This window comes from Camelus dromedarius, chromosome 7 (genome assembly GCF_036321535.1).
Source record: "Camelus dromedarius isolate mCamDro1 chromosome 7, mCamDro1.pat, whole genome shotgun sequence".
In the NCBI taxonomy this organism is placed as follows: Eukaryota; Metazoa; Chordata; class Mammalia; order Artiodactyla; family Camelidae; genus Camelus; species Camelus dromedarius.
In genome coordinates, this window is record NC_087442.1 from 65,758,287 (window position 1) to 65,777,519 (window position 19,233).

At 37.6% G+C, this 19,233-nt stretch overlaps 1 long non-coding RNA gene across 1 annotated transcript in view; it reads right to left on the reverse strand.

Moving 5' to 3' along the window:
- The window catches only part of LOC135321705 (uncharacterized), a 324,764-nt gene extending 306,449 nt beyond the window's left edge, over positions 1–18,315 (reverse strand). Inside the window, exons 1-2 of the long non-coding RNA XR_010381711.1 lie at positions 18,027–18,315; positions 4,721–4,768 (exon numbers count right to left, since the gene is read on the reverse strand). This is a non-coding gene — a long non-coding RNA (uncharacterized LOC135321705). The remainder of the gene's footprint in view (positions 1–4,720; positions 4,769–18,026) is intronic.
- Between the last annotated feature and the right edge of the window lie 918 nt (positions 18,316–19,233).

A 19,233-nucleotide genomic window follows, 5' to 3' on the forward strand; every position in this document is an offset into this window, starting at 1 on the left:
TTCATATTAAGAAAAAACATTTTCTTTTATTGGACACATATACGTCATCAAAACAATCCAGAAAAGTAAGTGGTGATCATATTCCCACTCTATAGGTTACAAAAATGCAACTGGCTTAGAAAAGCTAAGAAACTTGCTTGAGGCCTCACAGTTAGGAAGGAGAAGAACTGACAAAGGTGGCAAAGCCATTAATTTAACTGTTATGCTCTTCTGCCTCCGGACAGACATACAACATGGGCATTAAAGGGATGCCTGATCCCAGTGCTTCATTAACATTCCTCCACCTACAGGGAATGTCGTGATTTTATCGCCTCTTAACGTATTCCTTACAAGGTTGTTTAAGTCCTTTAAAATATTAAATATTTAATTAGTCCTATTATAGCTTCTCCCTGAGGCAAATAGTTAGCCTCTATAATTGTTCTGTTGGTTAAAAAGAAGAGCAAAAGGAAGTTTGAGCATAAATTAACAATAATAAAACAGATCACTACATTTCATGCCTGGAGATTAACGTGGATAACTTGCTTCGAGTAAAACTGTAAGGTGACTATTAAGATCAGTCTTTACAGATGACCTTAGTCATTACACATTAACTGGGTCTCCACATACCCAAAATGACCAGTGATTCCGTTAAACATAAGGTTAGCATTCTCATCCATTATTTCTCAAAGTGTCCACCAAAGACTCTTGCATCAGAATCCCCTGGAGGTTTTCCGTAAAATGGAGATTTGGGTACTCACATTAATTATCTTTCTGCACTTTTAGAAAGCATTTACAAGTGTAAAACATCAACCAGTTTCTTAGGGCTGTGTCTTTATTCATAAAACAAATGTATAAAACATTATTTCTCCTTAAATAATAGTTAACAGGGTTTTATTCCCTTACCAGTCTGGGAAACACCTTGAGACTTGAGACCATGCTTTATTTAATAGTTATTCCACTGCTTAGCAAAGAAACCGGAACAAAACTAGGCCTCAAAATGGTTTAATGTTGAACAACCTTAAACATGGTTGACTCGATTTTTCATTTAAAAAAAAATCTGCTTTCAGCTAAATATATATATATATATATATATATATGTGTGTGTGTGTGTATATATGTATATATATATACACACACACACACATACATATACACACACATACATGTAGCCATCGTCTTTAATAATCACCCATAACAATTCTGGAAAAGATACTTGAGATTTGCTTCTTTTGTTACAGGGTTTCCAACTAATCTATCTGCTTGCAAAAAAAAAAAAAAAGGTCTCCTCCATTATCTAATCAGAAGAGGTTTACAACAGTGAGAGTTCCCACAAAGAAGAGAAAAATGCCTTTCACAATGGGATGTCAACATTCCTGTCAACATGCCTGGTATTCTAATCTTCTAAGCCTCCTCGAACCAACAGCAGAACATTTTATTACTTTACACACTCATCTGAAAATCCAGACTTGATTGCCAAAAAGCCCACTTCAGAAATACCTAATGCAAGAGGGAGGCTCGGTCCAAAGGACATATTAAATCACACAATTACATAAGGCTCTTAAGCTCTTGATACTGTACTCGGTTGTTTAACAATCGATAAACAATATACTACCATCATACTATTTTGATTCCCTCCCCAGCATCACTTCACAAAATCTGAATTTCATTTTTTGAAGACTGACATGAGAAAAGTATGTTTTTTAAATGCTTTTCATTTTCTTTTGCAAAAATTTGACATTATATATTATGCTATCTTATGAACTTTTATAAAAAGAGACACCTAATATATTCCTCTTAGTATTCAGTAGCAGGAAGATATGTTTCTCTCCAAAGGAACATGAATGAATCTATTTATCCTACTCTGAGAATTCAGCAGCCTCTTATACTTCCCTGTTTGACTTCACCACCCAAAAGAGGAGAATTACATTCAGTTTTCAACTGTAGCAACTAATGCATTTTATACACATGATATAAGTATGTTTCAGCTTCTTAAACTAGTTTCTATAATTTTTCCTTTTAGCTTGCCTATTTTAAATAGGTCTTATCACTGCAAGTTACTTTTAATGTTTTGAATCAGTAGACAAGGAAAAAGGCAAATTTTTTTCAAGAAATAAACAAGCAAAGGTAAGTCTGGCGAGGAATGTGACAAGAAGATTACCCAGATACATGGAAAGATCAAACAGCAAGGACAGAATCAATTTTTCTTATTTTATAGCCAGAAGGCCATTTTAACTAACAATAATACCACCAAGACAGATCACTAAGAAATGTCACAGAAGCCAGCATGACACATGACCCTTGTTAGACTAGCTCAAAGCCAGATGCAGAAACAAAACAGCTGAGGAATAATGACAAATGATCTAATCTGTAATTAGGTAAAAATCATAAAGTCCCAAAGATGAAAAGCATCTTAAACAGATTTTTTTCCAGTTTAAGTTATACTTAACTACCTGAAAGTATTTTTTAAGAATAGTACACTCCCTTTCCAAGTTTTAATCTGGATACAAGTCATCTGATTATCTTGAAATGCAGATACAGATCCCATGGTACTGTCAGAGCTGGCACATAGCTGGATATGAGCAGAGAGAGGAAGGCACGAGCCAAATGGCAGGAAACCAAACACCTTGTGAATCAGGGGTGGGGGTCCTTGGATAGACAGAGAAAAGTAGCAACCACCAAACTGATGAGAAATCACACATTTTGGAGTGTCAAGTATCCTGCAGGCAGGAAAAGAAAGGTAGGAAAAGGCAGGAATCTCCGGCATCCAAATGTAATCTTTTGCTTATTATAATAAAATTAGCCTTGTGTATTAGGACGGCCCATCATGCACCGGCACTTCCGATCCAGACTAAATAAGGACAAAAATCCCTCCTCCCCTCAGGAAGATGGAGCTAGGGTGGAAATCAGGGCATATGACCTCAAATCCCTCCCTCTCCAATGAATATTCCACCCATTCATTTTTACACCCTACGTAACCAATTTGCCAAAGAAACTCAGCACAGCTGTTCACCTGAGTCTGCCTGCTTGCCCCTTGAGAGTGTCCCATCCATTAATAAATCCTCATTTTACTTTGTTGACTTCCATGTCTTGTCTCTGAATTCTTTCTGGGACAAGATAAGAACTTAATCACTGGCAACAGTACTAGAGCCCAGGATTCTGCAATTTAATACAGTCCCAGGAGACACTGAGGCAGCTGGTCTAAGGACCACACTGAGAAGTGCTGCCTTGAAAGCTGGACATGACTGAATCCATCCCAGCTTTACCACTTCAAAGCTGTGATATTGGTGAAGTCCTTTAACATCTCAGACCTTCAGTTACCTTATCAGCTGTGTAGGGATAACAATATCCACCGTGAATAGCCCTCAGGAGGATTTAAAAACATATCTGCATGGTCAAATTAGGCCCTTTATATATATTCTTTCAGTGAGAAGACCGTCTTCATTATGACAGGACATCACCTTAGAATTTGGGATGTTATACTTTGTAATTAAGTATAAATATATGCAAGATGAAAACCCAGATTCTATAAAATAAATTTTACACGTTAAAGGTAGATGTGTGTGTATGTGTATAGAAGTGAAGTTACATTTGAAAAAGTTTAAAGTTTCACTCCCCCATACTGATTATTACATAACCAAAACCTAGGATACTATGCAAATTTTTATCTAGTAACCAAGAATCTCTAAGTAAAGTAAAATGATCACGGCCTGGAAGTAACTGAGAAAGAAGAGATTCCTATCTGAGAGAAAAGACAGACGGCAAAAGCAAGAAATTCAACGGTATTCTCAAACCCACGGTTAATTTACATGACTCTTAAAGCCAAGTTCTAATCTTTTCGTTCTTTAAAAAAAATAAAGTAGTGATTAAACCAGCACAAAATGGGTTTTGTCAACTTCACTCTTTGTGGAGCCAAGCAAGACGTAAATCACCAAATAAACAGATTTTCTAAGATTACACAGAACAATATTAACAACCTAGGCAATTAATTAAGAAACGTGTTAGTATTGACAAGAAAATTGTTACCGAGAAAGCTTTCTAACAGCCCTCATGACAAAATTTTTGCTGGCTTTTCAGCTGATTTTTGACATCAGGTTATATTAAAGGTCCAGGAATAACATTTTTTCTGCTTTGAAAAATCAAACCATGGCCTGAAATAGACAGAAACCTTGGAGAATTTCATTCTACTGAGCAGAAATGGTGATATTTTTCTACACTTAAACCATGATGAAATCTCTAAAACTGCACAGCCAGGAGCACAAGCCTCAGGAGACTAATAATACTTTAACATTTCCTGTTCACATGTGAATGTTAATCCCACTCTCTGAAGAGAACCACCAAAATGGGATTCATGAAGATTAAAGCCATATTACTATAGAAATGGGAAACGTATAAGGATGCTTCCTATAAAATGAAAATATTGCCCAAGAATGGGTCTCCAATGAGTTCTCTTTACATCTATTCTTTTGCAAAGTTAAATCACACTGGTGAAGCACTTTTATAAAGGCCATATAAAATTCTTAAGTAGCTGGGACCAGCTGCTCTGCTGCCAAGGTAATCCCTCAGGTCGCTGTCAGTGTGTGTACCCCCGATGAATGCCCACTCGTGGAATAAGAATACAGCCCTGGTAAATGGAGGCGGACCAGAGACATTTCAGAATTTCAGCGTCTGGGAAAGGAGAAGAGGCTCCTGCAAAACACAGCTTCTGATTGGGGTTGTCTTGTCCTTGGATCAAAAGTCTTACCTGGTTAAGTCCCTTGAAGACTGTGATTTTCAATGGCTTTTTTCATGACTACAAAAATAAAAAAAAAAAGAGTTACATAAAAATCAGAAAGTGATACAGCTGCATTTTTTGGCTGTTTTTTAATAGGCAATATTTTTTAAAGGTTGCTGATAAACTACAATATTCAGATTAATGACTAATGACTGGGACTGCTTGGTCTAAGGAAATGAAAAGGAGAGATGTGAGGATGGAGTAAAGTATGAGGGGAAAAAAATGAGGAATAATAGTAGGAGCCAAAAGTTACATGGTCCTTGTGTATCTTATCTCATATGATCCTCCTATGAGTGAGTAAATTCTACATGACCCCAATTTTACAAAGGAGGATACTGGGGTATAGGTGGTTAAAGAGCTTCCATGAAGCTCCACGATGCAATCTGATTCCAGGCTGCTTGGCTCTTAAACACTACACTTTACTGCTTCTTGTTTGCTGGAGTATTGCTGGGTGCTGGTCACATACCAGTGCTCAATAAATATATGTGAAATGAATGAGAGATTTCACCATCCCTGAAGCCATCATGTCCTTGACATAACATCTTGAAGGGTAATAACTGTTTTATTCATCTTGTCCTAATCCCCAACACCTAGCACAATGCCAGTTACATACAGTAGATGTGCACAAGTTGTGTGATGAATGAATGAATACAGATTCAAATAGCTATAGGTAATAGGAACCATAAATAGACAGACTCCCATGGTAAAATGGAGAAGAGTGGGTATAGCTCTGTATCTTCTCATAGTTCCATGATGCAATCTAGAGCAATGAACACAATGATCGATTTTATTATACACTTTCCCCTACCAAACTGCTAGTAGGACACATAATACAAATTCTGAGTTCACCTTTGCAAAAGAAAACCCCATTTTCATGATGAATATAATGATGGATTCCTAAAGAAGCTCCACTTTTAAAAACAGGATATGATCATTTCCATCAAGCAAAGACAACTAAGGAAATATCCAAATCAAAGCTGAGTAACAAATTAGGGACACAAGCAGTGTCTCTGACCCCTGTCCTGTGAAGTAGTCTTGGTAGCAGTGGAAAGTACGTATATTCCTCTGGGACACAGCTAGAATTAATCTGCTTCAGCACAAAATTTCATTGAGGTCTCCTATTTTATCTTAAAAATTCATTTTTTAATATTCTGAGGTATGTTCATTTTTTTTAACCACAAAAATAATGTTTTCATCACTTATCACTATGTAAAATGCAAAGGCCACCATCTTTATCTTTAGCATCCAATACCCTGTGGAATATGTCAGCCCATTTGAGAAACCAGGGACATTTGGTAAAGACTCTCCTTTAGAAGCCCAAACATTTAGAAGCAAATTACTAATACATTAAGTGAAATATAAATACAGACCCCCAAATGAGCATAATGACATGGAGACAATTTTGTGTAAGATATGGCATTTGTGCACCTGTCAAACATCTTCTTAATAAACATCCTGAACAGCCACAAACATATAAAGGTGAACAAATACTAAAGCTAGTTTTGATAGATAGCGTTCATGCTCAGGAGAATTTCTGCTTCTCTTAGACAACATGGGAGAATTAAAATTCCCCAAGTCCCTAAATCTGGCATGGCCAAGTAATTTGCTGGGTCAATAAAATATTACTGGAATCTACCTGTGTCCATTCCAGGTAAAAGCACTTAAGAGTTAATATACAATTTCCCATGTGCTCTCTTCCCTGCCACTTGCCTAATAAGGCTATACATTCCACAGAGTGCAGCTTCAAGCTGGTGGCACCGTCTTCAGCCTGGAATGCTGAGTTGTCAGAGACAAACGTCTGGCAAAGTCACTCAGAAACATGGTGGACTCCAAAGAAAAAGTAAGCCTTTTGGGGTTAAGTCACTGAGATGTTATTATTGCAGCACAACATAGCCTGTCCTAGCTGTTAGGGTACCAGATGTTAAAGTTAAACTCAAGTTCAAACAGACCAAGCTCCATAAACACTACAGAGCCCTACCTTACTTCTGTTTTATTAGTCCAGAGCTATAAAAACAACAATTTGTAAGCAAATGGTTATTTGTATGCTCTGTCCAACAGCTTTAGCTAAATTGGCTCATAAACTGCTTTTTTAAGAACAATTCTGTCAAACTGGGCATTTAGAAGTGTGTGAACAAGCAGTCAGCTGACACTTTTCTTTTAAAAACCACTTCAATTGGATGTAAAGGGGAAAACCTGTAGCACACTACAAAGTTGTCAACTGGCACAGATGATATAAGTGAATATACTATATTCAATACTCATTCCTACTTAACTACTGGCAAATTCATATCACAAAGCAAATACAAACCACCAAAAAAAAAACACAGTAAATTTAATTTAACAGCTTTTCAGAATTTAACAATTTTGAAAGTTACATGAACTTATTACTCTTTTTCCAAGGCTCCGTCCATCTATAGGAGGGTTTCTTAACCTTGGCACTATTAACACTTCAGACTGGACGGTTTTCGTTAAGGAAAGGGGCTACCCCATGCATGGATGTTTAGCAGTATCCTTGGCCTCTACACTAGATACCAGTTGCACCTTCCCAGATGTGACAATCAAAAAAAAACTGTCTTCAAATGTTTCCAAATGTCTCCTAACAGACAAAATCATCCCCAGTTGAGAACCACTAACCTACTACAATGTTCCACAAAAGATAATAATGTGAATTCCATCCTACAGCTCCTTTGCTGCCTTACTGAAGTGACCTACAATAGCACAGAAAGGTGATATAGCAGAATTGTACTTTATTATGACATAAAGAAAACACCTATTAATCGTCAAAAATTAGGAAATAAAAATTTGCAAAACTAACACAGTAATGATTTGTAATCCCATCTTGGCATGTTTATTGACAGGTCTCCCTGGATTCACTAACCCAACAGTAACCTAGTGACTGCCTTGTGCTGGGCACTGTCTTAGATGTCAGACATAGAGTGTTGAGACAGACAGATTCCAGTCCTTCTGGAGCTTACGGCTTCATGGGAGAAACAGACTAAGTGCCTTAAATACCAACAGCAAAGATGAAAGGAATCACGAGGAAAAGCACAGGCTCCTGTGACAATTTAGCCTTGGCTTAAGGTGTTGTCTCAGGGAAGCATCTTTGAAGAACAGCAAATGTGTTGAGAACAGAAGTGCAGTACCAATGGCTAGCACTCAAACAGTGCTTGCTACCTGCCAGGCCCTTTTCTAAGATCCCATGTAGAATAATTCATTTAATCCTCTGTACAACCCTATGAGATAAATGCAGTTATCATCCGTTTTTAAGATAGAACACAGGTTCAGAGATTAAGCGCCTTCCCCCAGACCACAAAGTTGTATGTGGAAGACACAGAACTTGAACCTGGTTTGTGTCCTTTATGACTAGGACAAGGACAATTAGTCCTCTGCCACCTCCAAAGCGAGCCCTGCAGAGCAGGGAAAGAGGGGTTCTGGGAGAAGAGGCTGTGGTGCGCTGTTTTCCCAGGCAAGGAAGAGTGACCAAAGAGAGAACACGGAACTCCACCTCATTATATATTTATGGTAGTTTCCTAGCTCAGTGCAGCCTCCTTAAATCCTTTCTTGGGAAAAGATGGGGTATAAATTATTTATAAATTAATTAATTGAGGGGAGGGTACAGCTCAGTGGTAGAGTGCGTGCTTAGCATGCACAAGGTTCTGGGTTCAATCCCCATTACCTCCATTAAAATAAACAAATTAATAAACAGATAAATAAACCTAATTACCTCCCCCCCAAAAAACAAAAAAAAATTAATTATTAATTAATTAATTAGGATGAGAATTAAGCAAAAAAACTGAACTGAAAAACTGAAACTGTAAAGAGAGGCAGGGGAAAGGTATAGCTCAGTGCTAGAATGTATGCTTAGCATGCACGAGGTCTTGGGTTCAATCCCGAGTACCTCCACTAGAAAAAATAAATAAGTAAGTAAGCCTAATTACCTCCCCCATCACCAATTAAAAAATAAAATGGAGAAAGGCATTAAAAAAAAAAGGAAAGAGAGGTAGAATTCCAAAAGGCTGAATTCACAACAACTCAAATACATTGTGCTGATTAGTCAGGAGGTCTGACAGAATTTCTAGGCTAATAAACTACGATGTTCTGAGCTGAAGTGGATGCTCACTCTGTTCCTGTAAGTTGTGTGTTTGCAATCAGCTGAAGTGAAACCTCACTAAATGATTTCCAATAACTTAAAAGCTCTACATCACACACTAATGATGGTGATGACACAGTTAACCTCATAAATTTAAGAACATTCATTATAATAATGATTTCAATACTACCGAATATGTTCTTTTTAATTGCTGTTCTTATTTGAGATTCTAAACATTAATGAAGAGAATTTTAAAAGTAACTATCTTGCTTTTTAACTCACTTCCTATAAGGATGATACTTCTGTTCAGAATTTAGAATAGATAATAATTATCTGTTGGTTAGAATACTAGGCTAATCAAACTATGTTTATGTATTTGATCTACATGTCATTTTGCTCTGTCAACATAGTTGCTTTGAGCATCTCACATAATCTACTATCAGATTTGGAAAATAACTCAAATGCATTGGGGACCACAAATTTCATTTTCACATTTGAAGCACCTTATAGACACCAAAATCTCAAGGAATGAGTTGCTGTGACTAATTGCATTTTCTGGATAATTGAGACTTATCTAGAAAGGACTTGGTTTCTCATCCCTAAAGTTGAAAACATTTAAGAAATATACTGGGAGATGTTCTTGCCTTGGTAAATAAAATTTTAATCTTTGTGTGTGGATGGATGATACATAGTGCGATCATGTGGAAATTGAAAATAATTTTATAGTATTGCAAATGGAAGTGACAGAAGGAACACAAGATTGTATTGAATGTGTCCTCATCTAAGAACAGAGCCCAACAATTGCTTTTGAAAAAAACACTAATGTTGTTTCATTCTATTATCAACTGTCCCATTATGAAAAAGTAAATTGCTAAAGAAAATGGGCTTGATTTTTGTTACTGTTATTACATGAGGAATAACTGAGAGGGAGAAAAAGAAAATGTTGGCTATTTTAGTTCCCATGATATTTGTATTTCCTCCTAACAAGGAAAAATAATCTTCCTTTTCTATTACTATTACTAAATGTAATTCTGTTACTTTGAAAATCACACAGCAGTGTCTACTATAATTTTGACACTGCTTAAGTGTTTTGTTGCTTATTTATCAGTCAATTAAGAAGCAGCAACATATTGGATTTAAAAATGGTGTGAGTACGTGTGCAGTTGTTTTTTAAACTATCTCATGTGTGTTGCCTCAATTCAAGACTTGCTGGGAACTTTGGATACAATTCTCTCTTGCTTTTAGCCTTCTGAGTATTTTTTTTCTTTTTAGGAAGAAGTATTAAATAATTTTGTTGAGATGAACAAAACATGTTAGATCTCTTTTCAAACTGTGTGTTGTTTCCATTTCCTACCTGCATCTTACAGAAGTGACTATAACTCAAAGAGCAATGGCATATTTACAATTACACCCTTAATTTATGAAGTAGACTGCAGGCACTTTTATACTTTTTAGTCCAGCGAGTCTCAAAGTCTAGCCCCAGAGAAGCAGCATCAGCACCACCTGAGAATTTGTTAGAGATACACACTCTCAGGCCCCACTCCAAACCTACTAATTCAGAAAATCTGGAGATGGGACCCAGCAATAGTCGATCAAGCCCTCCAGGAGATTCTGATGCACATTAAGTTTGAGAACCACTGCTTGACGATGAAGAATATTTTGAAAGGTAAGGGGACTGAACTCAAAGTTTTTCTTAGGTTATGAGCTAATTCAAGACAGGTTCTCCCCATTTTCACCATCCCATTTCTACAGACTAACTCTCTAATGTACACTCCGAAATACCAGTACTGATCCGCCATCAATGAATGGTCAGTGATTCCATCCACTTTTTTTCTAAATTCATAAGGAGGGGACACCAGCGTATGGTCCGGAGTACACTCTCTTATGAGTATCCCCCAAATAGCTCTGAGAGAATGTGGTCATTCTCTTTGCAGGTACATTGCCCCCAACTAGCTCACTGTGGATGCCTGTGCTAGGACCAGAAGAGGATTAGTGTTGCTGCCACTGTTGCCAATTAGTGAAACTTGTCCCGAGTTTCCTAGTTTAACTAGATTTTTTAAACATTGCAAAACCATATGTGGCTTGTTCTTAGAAAGAAATATTAATATTTTACACTGATTCATGCAAATAAATTTGTCATTACTAGTAGAATAAAATCTTATTAATAAATCTCAATGTACTTTGATAAATAGAACCAGATTTCCTAACAAATTGAGAAGGGACATAATGCTCTTTATATAAACTGATTTGGAAGTTGAATCAGAAAAGATTTCTGACAGGTTGCCATTTCAATAAATGACAAATACTCAGTGTTATGAAGCCAACCATCTAATTGTTTCCTTTCTTTTTTTTAATCGAAGCGTAGTCGATTTACAACGTTGTGCTACTTTTAGTTTCCTTCCTTAACTGCTCTCCTCTTGCTGGTTGGAGAGAAGGATGGGTTGGAGAGGGAGGCAAAGAGGCAGAATTCCAGGCACTAAGCATGAACTCAGCAAGATTCAGAAACTAGAAAGAGATCTATTAATGGTGTCGGGAAAATGAGGAGGAGAGATCAACCAACACACGAGGCCAGAAGCAGGCAAGTACTTAGCATAAAGGACAAAGTGAGGACTTGTTGCTAAAGTAACAAATATATAAGATTTTAAGGAAGAGAGTGTCGTGATCAATCTAGCATTAGTATACAATCACTTTGCCAACATGTGGTAAGATTCTAGGGAGGAAATACAGAAGAGCAACTGTCATCCAGAGAAAGGGGATAAGAACCAAAACTGAAGGCAGTATCAGTGGAAACAGAGAAGAACATGTATTCAGGGGATTCACAGAAGGTAGAATAAACAGACCTTTGACTAAAGAACTCAGGAAATAACAACCATGTGCCTATATCCTTCTCTCAACAGTCCTTGCACTAAAAAAAAGCGGCTTATGACTTAAAAAAAATTACAGCACTTCTGAATTACACTCACATACAAATGTATGGTTGAGAAAAAAGGGGACACCAACTCTTTGTCAAACAGTTTGAAGCCCAGTGCATACTCAACTAGAGAAACACTCCCTAAACACACACACACACACACGCTATACTATTAGAATATGGTCTTACAACTGAATTGGGAAAGGTGTCTGTCCAAACCATCTTACCCACGCCACAGTCTGGGCATTTTCTCTCCTCCCCGGCCTCCCCCACCTCCCTCCCTAGCCAGTTCTTGAGGTGTTCTACTGGAATTGCTCTCTAAATTTCCCGCACCCACCACACCAAGCATAGATTTTCTGATTACTTCCAGTTAAACTTTTTAAAAATGCCAGATACTTCAAAGAAAAGAGCCTTCCATGGGCACCATTTTTAAATCCCTTTTCCTTTCAGTTGTCTCCACTCGAGGTTATGCCCTCTGTTCTTCCATCTTTTCCATCCTTTTAGTACCAGCTAGTTGTTTCAAGGTTCCGCAGGTAAGAATGAGGGCGGTTTTTCTACATTATTGCAATTTTGCTCTCTGATTTTTGAGTACTATTTGGGCAGCACTCAGGTTTGGTTGCCAAAGCATGGTTACCATGGTAACATCAATAGACAGCATTATTTTAAAAAGAAAACAGCAAATTAAAAGCCTGCTTGAAATGAAATACTGAGCAAAATAGGTAGAACTCAGTCAAGAGTCAGATTACTACTGAATAATTGCCCTCTCCTGGGCACATGATATGTCTTAAAAAGCAGCCACTCTCCAGGGGAACATTAACGATAAATAGTCTGCTTGTTTGTTTTTGACTTACAAAGTATTTTTTAGCAGGGAAAGTTTCTGATTTTTCAGGAGTCAGCCTTCAGTGAGGAAGCAATTGTGGCCGTTTCCCCAAAATATTGTGGCCTTCCTCTCTGAGCATCCCATTGAGGTCAGGGTGGAATTTTGCAGCCCTCAGACCTCTTGGAGAAATTTGTCCAGCTTTTCACTATTTTACCTACTCTCCCAAGAACTCGTGTACAGAAATCCCACTACAGTGAAACCTCAATGAGAGAGAGAGTAAAAATAATGAGCACGTCAGTCCCCGGCAGCTGATACTAATAGCTGAGCTTATGCAAAACTAATTTCTTAAGTTGAAACTGGTTTATTGTGTGAGTTATGGCATTATATAATGTAATATTTAGCTGTCCCATTGAATAAGAATTGTTCCTATTCTTGGCAAGTAAAGAAGTTCTATATTAAATTATGCAGTTTCCATGCCTTTCAATTTCTCGCATGCCAATGTTCTAGAAAGTCTGATTTGAAACATAAATAAGAGTGTTACATTTTTGTACAAGTAGATATTCGGTGGTGGTCTAAACTCATTTTTCCCCCTTTAAAGTATGCCTTTTAAATGCACACGTGAGAGCTCCTGCATTTTCATAACATCTGAATTCTGAAGTTTTGAGCAGCAATCAAAGCTGCAGGAGCTGACCTACTGCAATTTTACTGCCGTGGCAAAATCAGCCCCTTTATTCTAAGCTACACATTTTCAAAGACAGTCTCAGCAGTGTGCTTTTTTTATGACTACGGTTTATGCAACTTTTCCTTAGGACCTTAGCTCATCCATACATCTGAGATGCCTAAATGCAGTGAGCTATCAAGGAATAGCATTATTTTTCTTTTCTATCAGTAAAGTAGGAGTATAGAACAGAGTACGAGGAATAAATTGGTGTCACAGACCTGCTGGGTATGTATCCTCTATGAAATCCATTCAGATTTTATGAAAATGTAGGAGCTGTCACTTGCAAATTTAAAGGTATGTACATTCAAAAGGAGGGGACAGAGTTCAAATCGTTGCAGAACTAGGGTTCTCTGTGAATGAAGGTCAAGTGTCCTAATGGATGCTGCAGGCCAGAAACCTACACGGGGCCACAGGTGAAATTAATCTTGAGCAACTTCTAAGCAAGACCTCCCAAGGGCATGATTCAAACAAGGAATACCAAACTACAGGCATTCTTTTACTCCCTGTGGGAAAATTGGAGTCTTATAAATTCACTGAAACATCCAATGAGAATGCAACTGGGATTTTCCTACTTGCAGAAAAATCAAAGATGGCTATGGAGAGGGGATGAGGAGGGGGCTTCTTAATCAAAGGTTACAGGACTGGATAAGACTATCCAGGTCAGAGACAAAGGTTTCTTTTTGTTTTTTAAAAAAAAAGTCATCCTTTGAGTAATTATGTATTATCTATGTTCCTATGGTGCCTGGAGCTATAAAACCAATGCATACCAACATAATTTCTTTGTATTCTAGGAGACTTCAGTATTTCTATTTTTGTCCTTAACTGAGCTTTCAGTTGGAAGTATCAGTGTGAGTAGAACCCCAGAAATATGAGCATAATCCCACTCTCTGCGGGTCCAAAGAACAGAGAAGTGTAAGGATAAACTTGCTTTAGCCCCTAACACCAAAAGCTCCTCACCTCCCACATGCATACCATGAAGTCAAAGATCCATTTGACTCAGTAGCGTGTGAGCTGAGTTTCCACTAAAGCAAGTAACTCAACGTGTCACAATTTTCAAGGCAGCTTATAAAATCCAATTTCATCTCTCAGCAATGTGTAGTTGATAATGCTTGTCACCTAGATGGCCTGCAGATGTGTTTTAAGGATTAAAAAAAAAAGACACTGAATTTAATTTACAACTTTCTCTAAAAACAAGAAAGCACCTTCTGAAGTTAATAGAAAATAAAACGTTGAAAACTAGTACACTTTTTCAGATACAGATAAACGTTCATCACATTAGCAAACCAAAGGAATTATTTCTCTATTTCAGTTGAAAAATCTGCCTTGGCCTCATATATGTAGTACATATATAACCAGGTAGAATTTTTCAGAGAATAATTCAAATAACTCCTCCAGTTATCTATCTTTTATTGTTCACTTGCCCTAAAGGCTGAGAAGAACTTTAAAAATAATATAGTTCCCTCTTAACTATTCATGGAAAAAATGTTAACAATGTGAGAATCTGTTTTACTTTGAGACTTTTCATTGTCATGATTAGAGAAATTAATAGAGTAATTTGCCAATTACTCTCCTGCTCTATTTGTATTTATGTTCTTTTGCTTATTATTTTAAACCAAAATATTTTATCACCCATCCTACTTGATAAAAGGGGTAAAAGACAGAGTTTACCTTAACATGGTGATTTGTATTTCTTTAAGAAATGACAGTGTCAAATTCTCACATGGATTGGGAAACCAAAAAACTAGTTGAGTTAGTTTTCAGTTACATGACTGGATTGTTGTGTAGAAAGTTTTGAATTCCCACACATTTTAATAAAACTACTGATAATTAGACTTCTAGGACAAGATGCTAGGACAAAAGCTTGTGGGTTATCTATATAAAAGCTACTTGCCCTGAAGGAAGGTAATTCAGAATTAACTGTAAATAACTATGTATTAATTGAGCATATATTCTGCAAGATTTTATAACACACCAAATGCTAAAGTTTACTTCTAATTCAAAAACCATTCTGGAGGAGAGAAACCTCTGCACATATATAAAACTGAATAGGTTATGCTGATATCAGTTCCATGACCTTTCTTCAACTAGAAGACTTGCACATTTCATAAAACTCTCTCACTTTAAATACTGTGACGCTCTTGATAAATCATGCTGTTATGTGAAATGAAAAGATTGTACACAAAAATGTTGTTTTTTAACATTACAAAATTAAGATTTTTATTCCATATTTGCAGTAGCAGGTATGTACGTGTTTGCATCCAAGAACAAAAACTGAGCAGAAGAAATAAATTTTCAGAATTGACAAATTAAGCAATACATCTGTCCAGACATGAAAACAAATTGTTGAAAACAGTGTTATTTATTTACTACAAAACTGCATGACTCATTTTGTAATGCCTATGCTCAGGGAGGAAAGGGAAGAAGGGATGTACTAATTATACGTGAGAAACGACTTGATACTTCCTAGGTGTTAGGATGAAGACGAAGTTTTGAAAGGTTTTCCTGAGGGGTTGCTTTATGGTTCAGATGAATATATGTTTCTTCATATTTTTAAATTTTAAAGACTTCTAATAAAGATGGAAGAAATATATTATAAATTTTGGAATACACAAACACACACACACACATACATACATATATATTACTCATATTCAGTCATTCTCAACATCCAAAGAGCCAACCTCTGGGTTTCTGTAAGAAAAATGGATGGCCCCCATTTATTCATGTGCCTATGGTAACCTGATGATTCTATTCCTCCCTTATGTTCTAGATGGTAGCCTGCACCTTGTTAGCGTTAATATTTCCCTCAAAACAACCTGAATAACACAAGGCAGTAATATTGCTGTGTAAAATTATGATTACCTCTGAAAAAAGCGATGGCAAAAAAAAACCCCTCACATTTGAGAATTACATTATACCAAAAGTAGGCTTGTACCAATTGTACAATATTGACCATTGTACCAATATTGACCTTTATCTTAAGACTGTGCCATTAAAAAAACAATAAACCTATTTATATACCTGTTACTTCCAAGGCTATTTGAGCTATCCCAGAGTTTGTTCCATAATCTCACATTCTAGGTATTCATAGGAGAACTGTGGAAACCTAACATCTCCAAATCCTAACCAATTCCCTTTTTCCTCCTTCTAGCTGAATAAAAAAAATGATAATTTTATCTCTTTCCTTATGGTCTTATCTCAGATTTCAGGAAGCTTATTATAAATACAGTGTCAGGTGTTTCCAACAAAGAACAAGGGCAATTGGCAAAGAAAAAAATGGTCATTCTGAGTCATGATGAATACTACAGATTGCCCCCTACATCCCTGAAAGTAATTCCCTAAAAAAGTAGATTATAACATACAGGGTCCAATGCTCCACATTTTTTGCTGAAATGGTTGTTTTGTGATATGTAAAGGCTAAGATAATCCCAACATAATGTACAAGATTGAGTTCTCTTCCTTTTTCTGCCCTCACACCAGCCCACTACCTGAACAACTGACTCATCACCAACCCCCACAGCGCACAAAGAAAAGGACCCCAGGGAAAGAGTAAGCTAATCACAGACCAGGTGTGCAGGCAGCGTGATGCCTTCTTTGTCTTTCTCTGCTCCTCTTCCCCATGAACACCTGAGAGCAGAGACCACACCCTCCTCTGTTATGTAACTGTGCAGTATGGAGCACAGGACCTGGCCTGTAATAGGCATAAAATAACTGCAACTGGAATGAGCAAATTTAAGCCACAATTTAGAGTAGAATCTGCTGAGGTCTATGGAGTATCTTTCTCTAATTTTCAAAGCCTAAATACACAAGGATTGTTTCCATCATGTGCAACTTGCCAAACCTCATTGGCCTAGGCAAGAATTGGAACTTCTACTTCGCCCCAAGGGCTCCCTGCGTCAGGTCCACGGAGCCACTGACCATAGCTTTCCCACGGGAGGTGGGGAGAGAGAAGCCAGGGTATAGGCCGTTTTAGCGGTGCAGTGTGGAAAGGAGCAGGACAGACCTGCAGCCCCACACAGCCGCCCACTGACGTAGAATCAGTGAGGCCTGCAGAAAAGGCTCCTGTCAGGGACAGGCTCCCCCACCCTGAGACGTGCCAGAAAACTGCCACTTGGAGGCTGAGCATAGAAGAAAGCCCAGATTTCCCTGTTTCTTCACTCTCCTGGGCATGGAGAATAGGCTGTGAGTTTAATATGGGCAGTTAGATCTGCTGCTGTTTCTGCGTTAATAATCAAGTGTCTGTTTCTCCACTTATTTCCAGGTAAATGTTTCTGTGAGTACCTGGAAACGTAAGAAAGTACCAGAACTCTACTGAGCAGCTCTGTCAGGGTGGTGTGCTTAAGTGTGTTCCTAAACTTCCTGTCAGATTCGTGGCCTCCCTCCTTCCCACAAGACATTCATTCTGTCAGCCAGAAATAGAGAATTAGGCACATTCTTTCACTTAAAGAGCAAGGAATAAAAAGCTGATAGGTTGCCTGATAACTGCTTCAGAGTCTAGCGATTCCCATGATGCAGATTGTTCAACTTGAATAAACCAATCTAACATGTATTAGTACCTCATCAAGCTCCAATTCTGCCATTTACGGGGTACTTACCGTGTGTCAAGCCCTGTGCCAAGCACTCTACCTCAATTTGCATTTACAACGCTAATTTACAACGCTTTACAACGACCTAATGAGGTAGGCGCCCTTGTTATCTCCAGACCACAAACCAAAGCTCAGAGAGTGTACATACCTTACCCAAGGGCACACAGCAAGTGAGGGAGCGAGGATTCAAACCCACACCATCCGGAGTTCTGAGTCTGGACCATCACCGCTGTTCCCAGGCTGCTCTCTGAGGGCCTCACACCCCCACCAAAAAGAAAGAAAAAGTCTTTGCTTCTAAAACACTGAAAGGCCAATCTCCTCAAAACACTTCCTTTTCAAAAAGCGGTAGCACATCACGCTCTTACATTTAAGCAATTATTTGAAGAGAGGGCTTCGGCGTTTATGCTGAGACCATAATTAGTAACTTGGTAAACTCGTCCGGCACTCCCGACCGCTCGGTGCGCGCGCAAATCACCGGGACTTGGTGAGCGTTCCCTCCGCCCGGCGGTGCACAGTCCAGCCCGTGTCCGCGGTGTTCCTCCGCCATCTAGAGGCTCCACTCTGAAGTGATGCCATGTCCCCGGAAGGTGAGACTGATGAGTTCCGAAATGCATCCTTGTGCCCCTGTTCAAATGACTCCTTGGTGACGTTCAGTCTCCTTTTCTCCTCCTTTAAAAACATAGTTGCTTTCTTCGTCAGTTTTCAAACTTACTGCTAATGAAGGCCAATTGTATTGAATAAAATATGGTGATTTTTTATGATAATAAATTTGAGAACAGAAATCATGAGAAAAATCGCTCATTAAAGAGCTCTATTGTTGGCATTTTAGGAATATATACACTACATTCTATACACAGTGGTCAGTTACCAGATTCTGTGAGCAGTGATTTGTCCCTCTTTGAATTTATCCAATATTTGAATGTTCATCATTTAAGTTGCTAGATGTTTTCAAATATTAATAAGAAATAAATAGTTCTCAAATACCAATAAGAAATAAAGAAAAACAGCAAGACCTAACTTCCTAATCTTCCCCCTACATGAAAAATTCAGGGGAAAAATTACTAGCATAAATTTTATCTAATCATTTATAATAATGATGATAATAATAAAACAACTGATATTTATTGAGTCCTACTGTGTTTAGATAGTTTTGTATGTTTATATATTATTCTAGCCTTATAATGATTTGAAAGTTATTAGTATCATTTCAGAAGAAACTGGAAGTTCAGATAAATGATAAAACTGGTAAATTACAACTAATAACTGATGAAACTGGCATTTAAAACAAGACTCCAGAAATCCAATATTTTTCCACTAAATCATATTAACTTGAAAATAATAGAGATACTAATTAT